Here is a 15,933-nt window from a genome sequence, read left to right as displayed (position 1 = left end):
CCAGAGCCCTGCTGGAGTTGAGGCTGGTTGTCACCAAGGTCATGGGATGCAAGTGCAGCCCAGAGGGTAATGGGGCATTTGCTCTCAGAACTTGTGGGCTGAACCATCCTTTTCCCAGATCTCAACAGGCTGAGGCCAGAATAATGGTGAATATGGGTCCTGGGAATGGAAGAAGGGGGATATTACAAACATGCAGGCATGGGCTCTCTGAGCACCTTGAGGAGACCCGAGCCCAAAAAGCCAGGGGATGCCACAAACCAAGGAGTAAGCAGAACTAAGGGTGGCAGGGGGTAGAGACGGCTCTGGAAATCCTAGACTTGGGTCTGTTCTCAGTTACCTACAAAGACATTCTCCCCAGGAGTTCTTCTGTGAATCTCTCTGGATGTCACAGAGCCACCCAAAGTCCAGGCAAAAAGGACATGGGAGGTTATCTAGTCCAGCCCCTTGGTGTCCAGAAGAAGATGCGGAGGCCTGGAGGGAGAAGAGGAATGACTCTCCCTGATTCCTCCATGACTCCGGGCCCAGGGGTGAGCAGGAAGCAAAGCTGGTGCATCGTGCCTTCAACCTGGAAGAAGCAAAGAGGCACGGAAGAGGAGACAAGTGAGAGCTGTTCTCTGAGGTGAAGGGTGGTCCCTTTTACAGTCCTCAGATCTACACCTGTTCCATCAGCTGCCCACGTGACACTGCTCTGGGTGGGGACTCACACCCAGGACTCTGCCCAACCCAGGCCCCACTTGGAGCCCCGCAGGGCTGGCCTGGCAGGTGGTGACAGAGGGAAGATGAGAGGGCTACTGAGCCTCAGGAAATAGGGCATTTAGGGATTTGCAGGTAGAACCAGAGTGTCCGATTATGTATCCAGTGGGTCACTGGACTAACTTTCATTAACTATCAATCATGTTAGAGCTGCCAGCATCAGTGACAGGTTACTGCGTGCCAGGTGGCGCGGTAAGAGCTTTGAAAGCATAGTCTCATTTAATCCTCAGAAAAACCCTGTGCCATGGGTATCAGTATCCCAGTTTGCAGACGTGGGACTGAGGGCTTAGGTAAATCTCCCAAGAGTGCTTCCTGGTAAATGGCAAAGCCAGGATTCAAACCTGAGACCTGCTGACTCCAAAGGCCAGCTTCTAGCACTGCAGAAATCCAGTCTCTGTTCATCTCTGGGCTGAGCGAGCAGGGTCTCCACTCGGGGTCTGCCCCACTGGAGCCCACCATCCAGGGCAGGTGCTGGGCACACAGACATGTGATCCGGAAAGTGACAGCAAAACAGCCAGGGCGCTGACAGGGACAAGGCCTCGGGAACCTCCATCCTGGGTGCTCTGCAGACTCCAGGGCCCAGGCAGTGGGGAGGGGCCTCTGTGGTCTCCAGAGCCCTGGTTCTCACACTCCTGTTGATCACAGGCCACGCCACAAGGGTCTGGTACAAAGGAAACACTTGTGCTTTCTGAGGAAAACCACTTTTACTGGAAACATCTTGCCTAGCCAGAGGCCCAGAAAGGCAACTGGGATATATCTCATTTTACAGCTGAAGGAACAAAAGTCCAGGAGGCAGGTTGGCTTGGCCAAAGTCACAGAGCGGGCGAGGGGCAGACTCAGGGTCAGGCCCAGGGGTCCCACCTCCCGATGAGCGTCCCAGTTGCTCGGGCTCATAGCCCTGAGGTTCTGGATCCTGCCAGTAGGATGTTGTCATCTCCAGCCACCAACGGGAACTGCAGGGGCCAGGACAGCGGCCTGCTGACTCACTGGGTTTACTCTGCCTGCTCTGTGCATCACCCATGGAGTGAGGGGAGCTTGGGATATTCCGTGAGCACCCACCCAGGCACCCTCATACTCCTCGGGGCTGCTTCGCGTTCCTCTCTGGAGCCCTTCCTATTCCCCTGAAACTGCTCCCCCCAGCTCTCAAGGTCTATCAGGAGCACCAGGGGTCTCCCTCATGTCAGACTTTCTGGCTCTGCTCTTCCCCAACACACACACACACACACACACACACACACACACACACACACACACCATGCACTCACGTGCACACATACACATGCATCCACTGAATAAATCTGCACTCTCTTCCTTCGAAATATCTCTGCGTCCTCAGCATGGCCTCCCATCAAGCCTCCTCCAGGCAGGCCCTCCTCCACAAGATTTTCAGATGATCTTATTCCAAGATCTCTTCTGCAATCAAAATTGTATGCAGTAGCCAGAGATATCAAACTGTAAAAAGCAGAAGTGTTTTGGGAAGGGGTGGAAATGGGACCAGCAGCAGCCATCCCCGAAGCACCTCCAAAGCATCCTAGTTAAAATCATAGATTCCACCCGCAGGCTGCCATGAGACCTACCATCTCTGCACCTCGGTGTCCTCATCAGTAAAAGGGGGTGACAGTCATAGTATGTGCCTCGGGCTTCCCTGGTGGCGCAGTGGTTAAGAATCCGCCTGCCAATGCAGGGGACACGGGTTCGAGCCCTGCTCCGGGAAGATCCCACGTGCCGCGGAGCAACTAAGCCCATGCACCACAACTACTGAAGCCCGCACGCCTAGAGCCTGTGCTCCACAACAAGAGAAGCCACCGCAATGAGAAGCCCGTGCACCGCAACAAACAGTAGCCCCCGCTCACTGCAACTAGAGAAAGCCTGTGCGCAGCAACAAAGACCCAACGCAGCCAAAAATAAATAAATAAAATAAATAAATTTACTTTAAATAATAATAATAGTATGTGCCTCCTAGATTGTTATGAAGATTAAATGAGTTAACTTAGATAAAGCACTTTGGAGAGTGATGGGCAGGTGGTATCCGCTATATGAGTTTGCTATTATTATTCTGTTTGTATTCAAGAAAGTAGACTGAACGATGTTACTTGTACTACCTTTCCCCAGTACAGGGCGGGTAGGGGGTACCTGAAGCATGGTTTCATCCCTAAGAGACAAGGTGTAACCCCTTGCCTGTCTCAGGAATGCAGGGTCTCCTGACATCACCTGGGAGTCCCAGAATGAAGCCAAGTGGTAGCTGGCTGCTAGATGAAGCTCCCACCCTGAAGAGGGACTTGAGGATTTTCTTCTCTCATGTCCCGTACTTTCACCAGAACTTTCTTTGTTGTAAATATTTTTGGTGCAAACATTTTTGCTGCATACCCAACTGGCCATAAGATTGAAGGATAAATAACCAGTTGACAGCTTTGGGTTTGACAGTTTGATTTCAACTAGTCGAAATGCATTAGCATTTCTCCCAGTTATTGATGTCATTCGTGGCTTTATCCAGAAAACCGATGACAATGATTTGCCCGAAGAGCTGGTTTCTGATTTTGAAACACACACTGGAGGAGAAAGAGGCCAAAGGCCTCGAAGGCGTAGAGTTGAACCCACCTTTCCCATAGAACTTTGGAACGTCTATCAACAGATATGTGATAAAATGCTAAGAACAAGCAACAGTGTAGAGGTTTTCACAGCACAATACATAGCTCAGGTACAAATACGCATCCTAGTATTTGGCAACTGATACCTCGTTTAATAAAGGAAGACATTTTAGCAAAAAAGAAAAAAGTGTGGGACTTCCCTGGTGGTGCAGTGGTTAAGAATCCACCTGCCAATGCAGGGGACATGGGTTCGAGCCCTGGTCCGGGAAGATCCCACATGCCGTGGTGCAACTCAGCCCATGCGCCACAACTACTGAGCCTCTGCTCTAGAGCCCACGAGCCACAACTACTAAGCCCACGTGCCATAACTACTGAAGCCCGCACGCCTAGAGCCCGTGCTCCTCAACAAGAGAAGCCACCGCAATGAGAAGCCTGCGCACTGCAACAAAGAGTAGCCCCCGCTCGCCGCAACTAGAGAAAGCCTGCACACAGCAACAAAGACCCAATGCAGTCAAAAAAAATAAAATAAAATAAAATAAATTTTAAAAATTAAAAAAAAAAAGAAAAAAGTGTGATGCTGAACAAGGGGATGCATCAACAAGCAAAAAAAAACAATTGTAAAATAGTATGAACAAAAGACTTGGAGGACAAGTGCTTAGGTGCAACCTACAAAATAAAATCAGTTATTTGGGCAAGATTGTGAATCTACACATTTTCTTTTTTTTTTCTTTTTTTGGCCGCTCCGTGCACATGCGCAGCATGCAGGGATCCTAGTTCCCCAACAAAGGATGGAACCCATGCCCCCTGCCATGGAAGCACAGAGCCTTAACCACCAGAAGGGAAGGCCAGGGAAGTCCCCACACATTTTAAATGTATTCAAAAATTTTGTATTTTGCAATAAAGTCCTTTTAATTTTATTTTTTTATAAATTAATGTTTTATTGGAATATAGTTGATTTACAGTGTTGTGTTAGTTTCTGCTGTACAGGAAAGTGAATCAGCCATACATATCCATATATCCACTCTCTTCTAGACTCCATTCCCATATAGGTCATTACAGAGCACCGAATAGAGTTCCTGTGCTATAAATTAGGATCTTATTAGTTTTCTTTTATATATAGTAGTGTGTATATGTCAATTCCAATCTCCAAATTTACCCCCCCCCCTTCCCCTTGGTAACCATAAGTTTGTTTTCTACATCCGTGACTCAGTTTCTGTTTTGTAAAGAGGTTCATTTGTGCCAATTTTTTTAGATTCCAAATATAAGCAATATCATATTTGTCTTTCTCGGTCTCATTATGTCCTTTTTATAGTCCCTGTTTTATTTTTCATTATTATGTCTTTTATGGTAAAAATTGCCTTAAATTGCCACTTAGTTATGCAGTGAAATGTTTGCAGCAAAGATGCTTACAGTGAAAGTACCTAGAACCATCTTCTCTATTGTGCCACCCAGGCTGTGGCTCCCTTTAACTACGCAGAAGAGCTGAGGCCACTTGGGAAGAATCAGCTGGCCCCAACCAAGACCTGATCATTGAAAGTCTTTAAGCGTGAGGCCCGGGAACCTACATTTTAACAACATCCATAGGAGAATGTATGCAGGGGAGAAAAAACAGTCTGAGAACCAGCGGTTTGGGTGATGAGCTCCCTGAAGGAAGGACCAGCCTCATGAGGGCCCTACACCAGATGCTGTGGAGACTGCAACAGGAAGAGAAGTGTCGGTTTTCTCTTCAAGGAGAAAGCCCCACACTGCACACTCTCCTGATCACACGTGTGCACATCCGAGCCAGTTCTCAGGCCCACAAGCCACCAACTGAAACAGAGACTTGGTCCCATAAAGAAAACCATGCAACAACACAGCAAGTGTATATAGCAGTGCTTTCCCCAGATTTTTCCCAAAGGAACCTATGAGCATTTGCTTCTTCCTGGCCACCAAGGACTCCCTGTGCCTGGACTCCAGCGGGCAAAAAGGCAATAACTCTGGTGCCATGAGGCCTCGGGCTTACGTGCTGCAAACCGTGAGCTAGCTGTCGGCGCGCGGGCGGCCTGGCCGGGGCTCCGACTGCAGCTGTGTCAGCGTGTTATGACGCCGTCTCATACCAACCTGGCTACTGGAATCCCCAGTAGTAAAGTGAAATACTCAAGGCTCTCCAGTACAGACGATGGCTACATTGACCTTCAGTTTAAGAAAAGCTCTCTTGGGGGCTTCGCTTCCCTGGTGGTGCAGTGGTTGAGAATCTGCCTGCCAATGCAGGGGAACACGGGTTCGAGCCCTGGTCCGGGAGGATCCCACATGCCGCGGAGCAACTAAGCCCGTGCGCCACAACTACTGAGCCTGCGCGTCTGGAGCCTGTGCTCCACAACAAGAGAGGCCGCGATAGTGAGAGGCCCGCGCACCGCGATGAAGAGTAGCCCCCGCTCGCCGCAGCTAGAGAAAGCCCTCGCACAGAAACAAAGACCCAACACAGTCAAAAATAAATAAATAATAAAATTCCTAACAGTGAAACAATAATTACCCCCAAAGGAAAGAACATTTTTAAAAGAAAAAAAGAAAAGCCCTCCTAAGATTTCATATAAGGCCATCGCGCTTGCTACGGTGCTGCTTTTGATTGGCACTTTTCTCATTATCATAGGCTCCCTCCTGCTGGCAGGCTATATCAGCAAAGGGGAGGCAGACCGGGCCGTTCCCGTCCTGATCACTGGCAACCTGGTGTTCCTGCCAGGATTTGACCATCTGTGCATCGCCTACTATGCATCCAAAGGCTACCGGGGATACTCCTACGATGACATTCCAGACTTTGATGACTAGCACGCACCTCAGCCCTGAAGAAAAGACTCACAGGTGGGACTGAGCCCAGCTTTAAGACATTGAGCAGATACTATGGCTGAGGGCTAAGGAGTTCTGCGATTTGCAGATGTTTATCAAAACAGTGGCCAGATTTTATGAGTCCATCCTCATAAAATGTTAACTGAGCTTACAACTATCCATGTCATTAACACACTCTCTATTTTTCATCTCCTGGCCCTGGCAAAAGCTCCTGACAAGTTTTTCCACATCAATATGTATCATGAAAAGTAGCAACGTTAATTGGGAAAGTGGGAGTTTATTCTGTAGTGGAATGTGTTGCTGCCACCACCCTTTTTAGAGCTGAGCATTGTTTTCAATAGTCCTCATTGTCAATATGTTCTTGTGGCAAATGGAAGAATGCAGTTATGTCAGATTTCTTATTACTAAGTAATTTATTTTGAAAATATCTAAGTGTCTTATCCCCATACTCTAACTGTGTGTTCTAGTGGAAAACCTTGGCAAAATCAAATATCAGTGTAGTGCATCTATAATATTTTTTACTTGCTTTCTTGATAACAGCAACTAGGAATTTTTTAAACCTCAGAGCAAATTTTCAAACTGTAAACACATTCTCTGTTCACCCGTCCTTGGCCAGCTCTGATCTGGTTCACTGACAGGTTGGCCAGCGTATAATTTGGATCATTCTGCCCTCTGTAGATCTAGGTGTTCTGTATATCATGCCTTTAAGCACTGGACTTTTGGCTGTTTCCTAAGGAAAAAAATGTAGATAAGTGGTTATTATTTATAGTTTTTAACCCTGTTATTAGCACCTCATATTATGATGTCATTCTGCTGAAGATTGTAAGAACTGGCCTGGATCTCTAGAGGACAAGACTGCCTTAGTTTGATTTTGTTTCCTAGCTTGCAAAAAGTGACTTGTATTCAAAAGAAATTAAAATGTCAAAATCTAAAAACAAAAAAAAGGGAATAACTTTTTTAAGGTTTGGAAGGAGAATTGACCCTGATCACCATGGGGGAGTACAGCTACATAACGGGGGCAGGAAGGAATATTTCGAGCACTCAGGTGACCCACTGGGCATCCACTCCTACATCCAGCTTTAACTGTAAATGGGTAAATACAGCACCCAAAGCTTGATAAGGGCATGGGAACCAGGAGCCCACCCCCTTCAGGAGTGATGGTGTGGGTCACTCCACCAGGCAAGCTACCTAGACCAGCAGAAGGAGAGAAATCTCGAAAGGGCGGTAGAGGAGGAAGATGATGAGTGTGGGTTGTGACTTTAATAACATGTGCAGCTGTGAGGACTCTAGTAGTCCCCGAACCCTCCTCTCATAAGTTGCCCAGAAATCATAGCTGACCCGACCTGGAGAAGCTGTTCCTGGAGGGAAGGAACTTGACATGAGAACCAAGGGGTTCTGAGTGGGTCCAAGAGGTGGACTGTAGTAGGTACTGTGATGTGCCACCCAGATCCCTGTTACCTGGTAAGAGTGCCCATCACCCAGCTCCTCTCAGTGTCGGCCGCTAATAGGTCACAACGGTACCCTTCTCCTAAGAATCGCTCTTGCCCCAAAGGAACCTGCAGGCCCAGGAAAGCCAGGCTCTACCTCCACCTGGGGATGGCTGGCAGTCAGGGACTACCTGACAAAGGGGAACAAAAGGTGGGCCTCGGGGCTTCCCTGGTGGTGCAGTGGTTAAGAATCCACCTGCCAATGCAGGGGACACGGGTTCAAGCCCTGCTCTGGGAAGATCCCACATGCCACAGAGCAACTAAGCCCGTGCGCCACAACTACTGAGCCTGCCCTCTAGAGCCCACGAGCCACAACTACTGAGCCCATGAGCCACAACTACTGAGCCCACGAGCCACAACTACTGAAGCCCACGTGCCTAGAGCCTGTGCTCTGCAACAAGAGAAGCCATGACAATGAGAAGCCCATGCACTGAAATGACAAGTAGCCCCCGCTCGCCGCAACTAGAGAAAGCCCACGCGCAGCAACAAAGACCCAACGCAGCCAAAAATAAATAAATAAAATAAATAAATTTTAAAAATTAAAAAAAAAAAAAAGGGCTTCCCTGGTGGTGCAGTGGTTAAGAATCCGCCTGCCAATGCAGGGGACATGGGTTCGAGCCCTGGTCTGGGAAGATCCCACATGCCGTGGAGCAACTAAGCCCGTGCGCCACAACTACTGAGCCTGCACTCTGCAACAAGAGACACCACTGCAATGAAAAGCCCGCGCACCGCAATGAAGAGTAGCCCCCGCTCGCCACAACTAGAGAAAGCCTGTGCACAGCAACGAAGACCCAACGCAGCCAGAAATCAATAAATAAAATAAATTAATTAATTTTAAAAAATATATATATATATATATATATTTTTTTTTTTTTTAAAAAGGTGGGCCTCTTTGCCTCAAAGTGGGACAGCCCTCTGATTTCATTCATGCTCCGGAGCCCCCCGTGGAATCAGGCTGAAGCTAAACTGAAGCTAACATCTTGGTCTAGCTTCTTCCCCTGTCCTGTGCTGTTCCCCTCACTTCCTGTCACGCCTCACTTGACAGCACTCCCCCAATAGCCCTCTTACACAAGGATCCCCGTCTTTTCTCTCCTTCTAGGAAATCTGGCCTAAGACGGCGGACTTACTCCAGGTATTCTGTCCTGGTGAGACAGAATGGGTGAATGTAAGTTCAGTGTCTAACCCCTCTATGCACCAGAAGTGTGCGCGACTCAAACAAGAAAGGAAGATAACTCTTACGGCAGCACGACGTGAGCCTCAAGGATGGGGGAAGGTTGTAGAAGCGTGAGGAATAGTGGGGAAATGGTCTGAGAATGGCGCTGGCAATGGAGACAAATGCTGACTGTGTCCCTTGGCCTGAAGGGTTTGAAGGGCTTCAAACTGGGGAGAATGAGCAACCCCCAGCAGAAAGGACACAGAAAATGGGCATTTTGGGGGCCAGGGGGCAGCCATCACATCATTTTTATTTCTGCATCTTCATTTCCTAGCAGAATACCTGGCTCAGCAATGAAGATCACACACTGTCTGCTCCCAGCCAGTCCCTGCATCAGGTGCATGAATGTTAGCACTGATCCGAAATGACCACCCAGAACTATTGACCGGAACCAACTCGACTTGTTACCAGTTTCATGTGTGTTGAAAGGACTCCTCCCCCTCGACCAGGGACTGACTCATTTGCCTTTGTCTCCCTAGTGCCCAGCGGCATGCGTAGCCTTAGCAAACCGTACTTGAGAGAAAGATGACAGAGTCTGCTCGTTGCCCTCATGACAGTTGTCTAGGGAGCAAGTGCCCATCTGGCCCCTACAAGGCCCTGAGTGAGAGTTCTGGTTTATACCCTGCCCAAGGCCCACCTAGTTGCTGGATATAATACTAGGTTCCAGATGCAAGGAGCACAGGTGAATCTCCAGGTCCAACAGGCAAGAGGGACCCAACCAGGGCTCAGGGCCGTGGATGGAGCACTCTGGGAGTGGACATTTGCTAGGAAGGAATTGCTGTTCGTCTAGTGGAGAATCTACAAAGCAGGTAGCCAACACTTGTGTATTCTGTCTGAGACACACACATCAAAGAAATGGAGGAAGTAACGCAAGCTGCTGGTAAGAAAAGACACTTTATTGTTTCTTGAGTTGTCTGGAGGCCTCTGGGCTCACTAATATCTCCCATAATAGGGTGGCACTCCGTGGCCATGATTGTGGTAGTCTGTGACTATATCCCCCAGCAAGGAGAGGAACTAGGAAAAATCAGTCTTCTCGTCCTTATTCTTGTCCTTTTTCTCAAAGTCAGTGGACAAGTAAACTGTGCCCATTTTGGTCTGTGGGAAAAGACACAAAACAAGGCAAATTCAGTCTCACAAGAGTTATGAGCTGGGAGAAGAGGGAGAGGCAGAAACAGAGAAACAAGACCCAGAGCAGCACAGATGTGGCTGGGGTGGCATTGACTGAGGGCAAGTGTGGGATGGGGTGGGGACATTGCCATTGCCCTGCAGTTCATTGAGGGAGAGTCCTTGCCCCAAATGCGAACTTGGACAAGAGACCTCACATGGTGAGCAGGCTCTGCCCAGAGCTGCGCTGCCCAGTGTGCTGGTGGGTGGTCTCCAGCCCCAGACCTGCTCCCCCACCCCCCTCAAGGCTACCACCTACCTAAGTTCTCCTCAGGGGCTCACAATCAGTCCTATTCATATATACGTGACTAAATCATCTTGCTGTACACCTGAGTCTAACACAATATTATAAATCAACTATACTTCAAGTAAATCAGTAAGTAAGTAAATAAGTAAAGAAATAAGCCCCATCCTTGTCCTCTCCAACCTAACCCTCCTCTCCTGTTTGCTTTTTGGCCTCCAGGATCTTACCTGCTCTGAGGTCCCTCTTCTTGCTTACCCAATCTCCTTGTTACCTAGTAACCCCCTCATTTTGTAATCAGTTCACAACATTCTGTCAGATTAAAACAGGTCTGCAAATGAGTTCTTCATTTTAGTAAAGGGTGTTAAATTCTGACAGTAATGAATACATACAGAGAACAACTGAGTGGTTACCAGAGGGGAGAGGCAAGAGAGGGGAAGGGGATAAAGAGGTACACACTACTAGGTATAAAATAAATAAGATACAAGGATGTAATGTATGGCACAGGAGACATGACCAATATTTTATAATAACTTTGATGGGGTGTAATCTATAGAAATATCAAATCAGTAGGTTATACACTTGGAACTAATATAACATTGTAGATCAACTATACTTCAAAATAAATAAATTAAAATTTTGTTCCTATTCTAAAAGACAATTCTGTCGGTGACGGAATTTCTATCACCCTCCCTCTTATCTCAAGGACCCTGTGGGAGCCTCTCGAGCCTCTCAGCGCCTGAGCAGAAGAGCTTGAGTCTCATGCAGGGGGGGTGACAGAGGCGAGGGGACACATTCAGTGCCTTCCAGTTGTAGCCCTTTTTGACAACCTAATATCAACCATTTATATCCACACGTTTTCCTACTTTGCCACAAACATCACCTCTTTTTACCCTGATAATAAGCCAGGATAGGAAGTCCTATGTCATTTTGCAGTTGAGAAAGTTGAGGATCAGAGAAAGAGAGTGACTTGTCCAAGGTCCCAGAGCAAAGCGTCTTCAGCCGTGCCAGGGCCCGAGCACCATTGGGAAGCCAGATCCCGACTCACACGGGCACTGAGGAAGTTGGGGAAATTCTCCTTCAACAGCTTCGGCGGGTCCCCCTTCTCGATGGTGTCTTCGGGTCCCGAGTATTTGTGAGACAGGTCACTCGTGCCTATTGTGGTCTTCTCAGCCTCAGTGCTGCTCATCTTGACTTTGAGCACAGCTGCCAGAAAGAGAGACAGTGAGCTTTTGTATCCTTTCCCCAGGGGAGGGTCTCCAAGTTAGGATAACGGGATGGGGACTGAGCAGCCAGTGAAGGGAGGCTCAGGTGGAACAGAAGCAAGTGTGCTTCTCTATGTGGTGGGAGGAGTTGCTGAAAAGGAGGAGGGTGGGATCAAGGGTGGCCCTGGGTCCCCACAGGGCAGGGTCTAAGAAGATGAAGGAGGTCAGCAGACGTCCACTGTGGGTAGAGCCACAGAATGTGGAAGCAGAGATGTAGGGGTCAGCCGCAGTGAGAAGGACTGAGCCTGAGATGGGACCCAGCAACCAGAGCATTTGAATGACTCCACACTTCAAACAGCAGCAAATCCATCTCCTCCCAGTTCAACTTCAGCATCAGGGTTAGAGTCACGGGGGCCGAGCAGGGTCATCTCTGATCTGCTCTGACCCTCCTGGGCTGCTTCAGGAAGACCCCCTGGAGGCCCAGCATGACCGTAAGGCAAGCTCTGCATGAAATGGACTGCGGAGGGTCCCGGGCATGAGTGTGAGCAGAGAAACACAGCCCTGTCCTGAGCCCTGGTGGGGCTCTTCCTGGACCATGCCTGAGAGTGAGAAGGAGGGACTGGGGACCAGAGTCAGCCTGGGATTGAAGTGAACAGAAATACCTGCCCCAGTTCTAGGCTATTGGGTGGAATGTGGGAGATGGGGCTCATTAGAATTGCTGACTATTGGGCCGTATCAACCCTTTGTACTTCTCTGCTCTCTGCATCTCCGAGGCTTGACCTCATTTAAATAAAGAGAAGGTCTGACTTCCCTAAGCAGGTTCTTCCCCCAACAGTCAGAGGTCTGGGCTGCCCTGGACCCCAACCAGAGAAATTGGACAGAGCAGCCCTCGCTTCCCAGACTTTCCAAAGCACCCAGGAAATGACCCCGTTTCACACGTGTGGGCATCTCAGATAAACCCCGTGGCCTTCTGATGTAGGAGAAAGATCCCCGCTGTTTTGTCAGTAAGAGGAGCCACGCAAGGCCTTCTGTCAACTTGGCCAAGACCAGAGCTGAGCCCCGTGTCCAGACGGTCCCTGAGCATTTCCCTGCTGGGGAGCAGATGGGGAGCTTTGGTGGATCAGTCTCTTACCTGGGTGGGGGCAGGATGTCTCAGCGGACTAATGGTGAGTGGGGGTCCCAGGCCTGGGCTTAGGGAGCCGTCAAGGCTTTGGCAGGGGCGCCCACTCTCCCCAAGGGTGGGGTGGGGTGGGTTTCACCAGCCTGGGGCCTGACAGGCAGGTGGATCCAGAGAAGAAAGAAGACAAGGAGGTTGAGGATGGTCCTCGGGCCCCAGTGGGGCGGTTTCCACAAGAGTTCTCACAGAGGAGCCCACGGGAGGAACAGGGAGTATCTGGTCAGTCATCTTGCCACACAGATGAGGCCCTCAGCAGGGGTGAAAGCACACAGGCTTGCTGGTGGCAGAGCTGGGACTGGACCACAGGCTCCTGCATCCCCTCCCAGAGCTGCTTCTCCCCTCCTCCACACTGGGCCCTGTGCACTCCTCCTAGAAAAGGCAGAGAAGCAGGTGCAGACTCACCTGAGCTGAGGAGACGTCACCGAGGAGAAGGATGAGTGAGATGTGCACCTGGGCAGGGACCGGTCCCTTTAGAAGGCTCAGCCGGGCTCTTCCCAGGGGCTGGGAGCCCTGAGACCATGTTTGCTGTTTGTCTCCTGGAACATTGTCCCAGGCAGCTGGGTGGACCCCATCCAGGAGGGTGTGCTCAGCCGTTCCCGGCCGAATCCCAGGACACCGGGTCTTGCACCTTCCAAGGAACCTCCCCTAGAGCCTTCTGCTGTCCCCAGCTTGATCTGGGGCCGGGCGGCCAGTACAGTGTGTCGCAACAGGACAGGGAACCGCGTTGAGAAATCTGGGTTTCTGGACCTGAAGAGGATGGAATTTTGGACCCTGAAGGCAGCATGGTCTCCACTTTCGTTCACTCAGTCCTTCTACGGACGTGGCCTGAGAGCAATAATCACCACCAGTGCCACTTACGGAGAGCTTAGGATGTGCCAGGCACCAAGATACCTGCTGCTGCTGCTGCCTCTTTAGCCTTCCCCACCTACGAGGAGGATCTGTTGTCTCCACGTAGGAGTGGAAAATCAGGTTTATAAAGATTTTAAGTAAAGTAAGATTATACAGCTAGTAGACAGCAGTCAGTATACACTCCCAGAAACACCTAATTCAAAACCTTCTGTTAGGGACTTCCCTGGTTGTCCAGTGGCTAAGACTCCACCCTCCCAATGCAGGGGGCTCGGGTTCGATCCCAGTTCAGGGAACTAAGAGCCTGCATACCGCTACTAAAGATCCCAAGTACCGCAACTAAGACCCGTCGCAGCCAAATAAAAAAATAAATGATTTTTTTTTAAAAAAACCTTCTGTTAATCCTTCAACTAAACCTCAGGGCCTGCCCTCTGGGAACTCACAGTCCAGAGGAAAGAAACAGGGTCCTTCACTGCCATCTTCACACCAGGTCCTCAGTGGATCCTGGGAGGGAGACGGGTTTCATGACCCACAGTGACAGACAAGGGAAGCCAGAGAGGGCAGTGGGCTCAGCCCTGTCACTTGTTGCTGAGGGGACACTGGGGGTCAGAACCCTGAGTCCTGACCTCACTCCCTCACTCTTGAATTCCCTTTACAGCCCCCCAGGTGCCTGACTGTCTAGGTCCAGTGGTGGTGACGTCGGCCATGGAATGAGCCTGCAGGCAGGGGCTTGGGCCAAGTTCCCTCCCGGCCCCTTGACGCTGACTTCCCATAAGTCTTCATGACTTTCCTCCTTCCTCCGTGCAACACAATCTGCTCAGGGCTTGGCTGCCAGACCCTGGGTTCTGCTGTGTCCCAACCTGCAGCGGAAAGGCTGGTCCAAGTGCAGGAAACAGGAGCCTGGATTCAGGCTGAGGCCTGTGGGCTTCGGGCAACTGCTCTGCTGACTCACTGGGGACTCTCATCTCAGCTCCTGCTCCCCTTAAGACTTCCTCCCTTGGAGTGTGGGAGCTGATTCAGGCATTGGCGTCCCTGACCCGGCCCCACCATGAACACTGGTCGGGCCCTCTCAGCACACTGACGTCCCTGTCCCCATTATGTCCACCTTCCCAGCACCACTCCTCCCTGGTTCACTCATTTAATCCATTCTCATCCCTGCTGAAAAGACTCCCAAGCAGAATACACAGGACACTTTGAGCAGGGGAACTGAGAGTTCATTCCCACTTAAGCCCAATTGTAGCTTAAAATTTTGAACTATGTCAAAATACTTAAAATTAGTTTTTAATGTTTATAATTAATGCTCCTTTTGTTCAATTCTCAGCCTCGGTTTCAGAGGCTGGGCTATTTATAATCTTCAGCTCCTGGAATATAAACACCTCTGATCCTTTGCAAGGTCCTGCTCTTCTTTTATTTATTTTCCTCTAATCTCCATTCCCATTCCATTCCCCCCAAAAGCATCCATTTTTCCTGTATAGGCATACATTCTCACAAACATGAATAGTTATTTTGGTCCATGTGCTATTAAAGTTTTTTTATTTTATATAGATCAAACTTACAGAAATGTACGGCAAACCAAAATATACATGCAGCCCAATGACTTCTCGCTAACACCCATAACCATTGCTTAGATCAAAAAAGAGAACATTGGGGCTTCCCTGGTGGTGCAGTGGTTGAGAATCTGCCTGCCAATGCAGGAGACGTGGGTTCGAGCCCTGGTCCGGGAAGATCCCACATGCTGCGGAGCAACTAAGCCCGTGTGCCACAACTACTGAGCCTGCGCTCTAGAGCCCGCAAGCCACAACTACTGAGCCCGTGTGCCACAACTACTGAAGCCCACGTGCCTAGAGCCCGTGCTCCCAACGAGAAGTCACCACAATGAGAAACCTGTGCACCACAATGAAGAGTAGCCCCCACTCGTCACAACCAGAGAAAAGCCCGCGCACGGCAACAAAGACCCAAAGCAGCCAAAAATAAAATAAATACAATAAAATAAATAAATTTATAAAAAAAAAAAAAGAGAGAGAGAACATTGGTGGCACCCGCCTGCAGTCACTGTCCCCTCTTCTCTCTCCCCAAGAAAACCACCATCTGGACTTTTATGATAAATCTCTGTCTTTATTTTCTTTATATTTTACCACTTAAGCATATATCCACATACACTGTAGTGTCTGCCTAATTTCTGAATTTTACATGAATGGAAAAACAGTCTTCTGTGTCTGCCTTCTTTAACTCAGTAGTAAATTTATAAGTTTTATCATGTTAGGGTGCATACTGTGGTTTTTCATTGTTGTGTCATATTCCTTTGTGTGAATGTGACCATGATTGCCAATAATTCTGTGTCAGATACCACATGCTGTTCACTTTCTTATCTTCCTTTCAGAGTGGTATCCTGCCCAGGTGACCAGAGATTTTGACCTGTGACCTCATGTTCCCCTG

The 15,933-nt window shown here is 49.3% G+C and overlaps 1 long non-coding RNA gene across 1 annotated transcript; it reads right to left on the bottom strand.

The window, feature by feature from the left end:
- Positions 1-9,739: 9,739 nt before the first annotated feature.
- LOC309648184 lies at positions 9,740-13,186 on the bottom strand. The gene is made up of 3 exons (XR_014256511.1): positions 13,054-13,186; positions 11,153-11,475; positions 9,740-9,959 (listed from the first exon to the last, which is right to left on the bottom strand). It is a non-coding gene; the product is annotated as an uncharacterized lncRNA (long non-coding RNA).
- Between the last annotated feature and the right edge of the window lie 2,747 nt (positions 13,187-15,933).

Source organism: Balaenoptera physalus (genome assembly GCF_965194825.1).
Source record: "Balaenoptera physalus genome assembly, chromosome: 1".
Taxonomy (NCBI): domain Eukaryota; kingdom Metazoa; phylum Chordata; class Mammalia; order Artiodactyla; family Balaenopteridae; genus Balaenoptera; species Balaenoptera physalus.
This window is presented reverse-complemented; position numbering and strand designations above follow the sequence as displayed.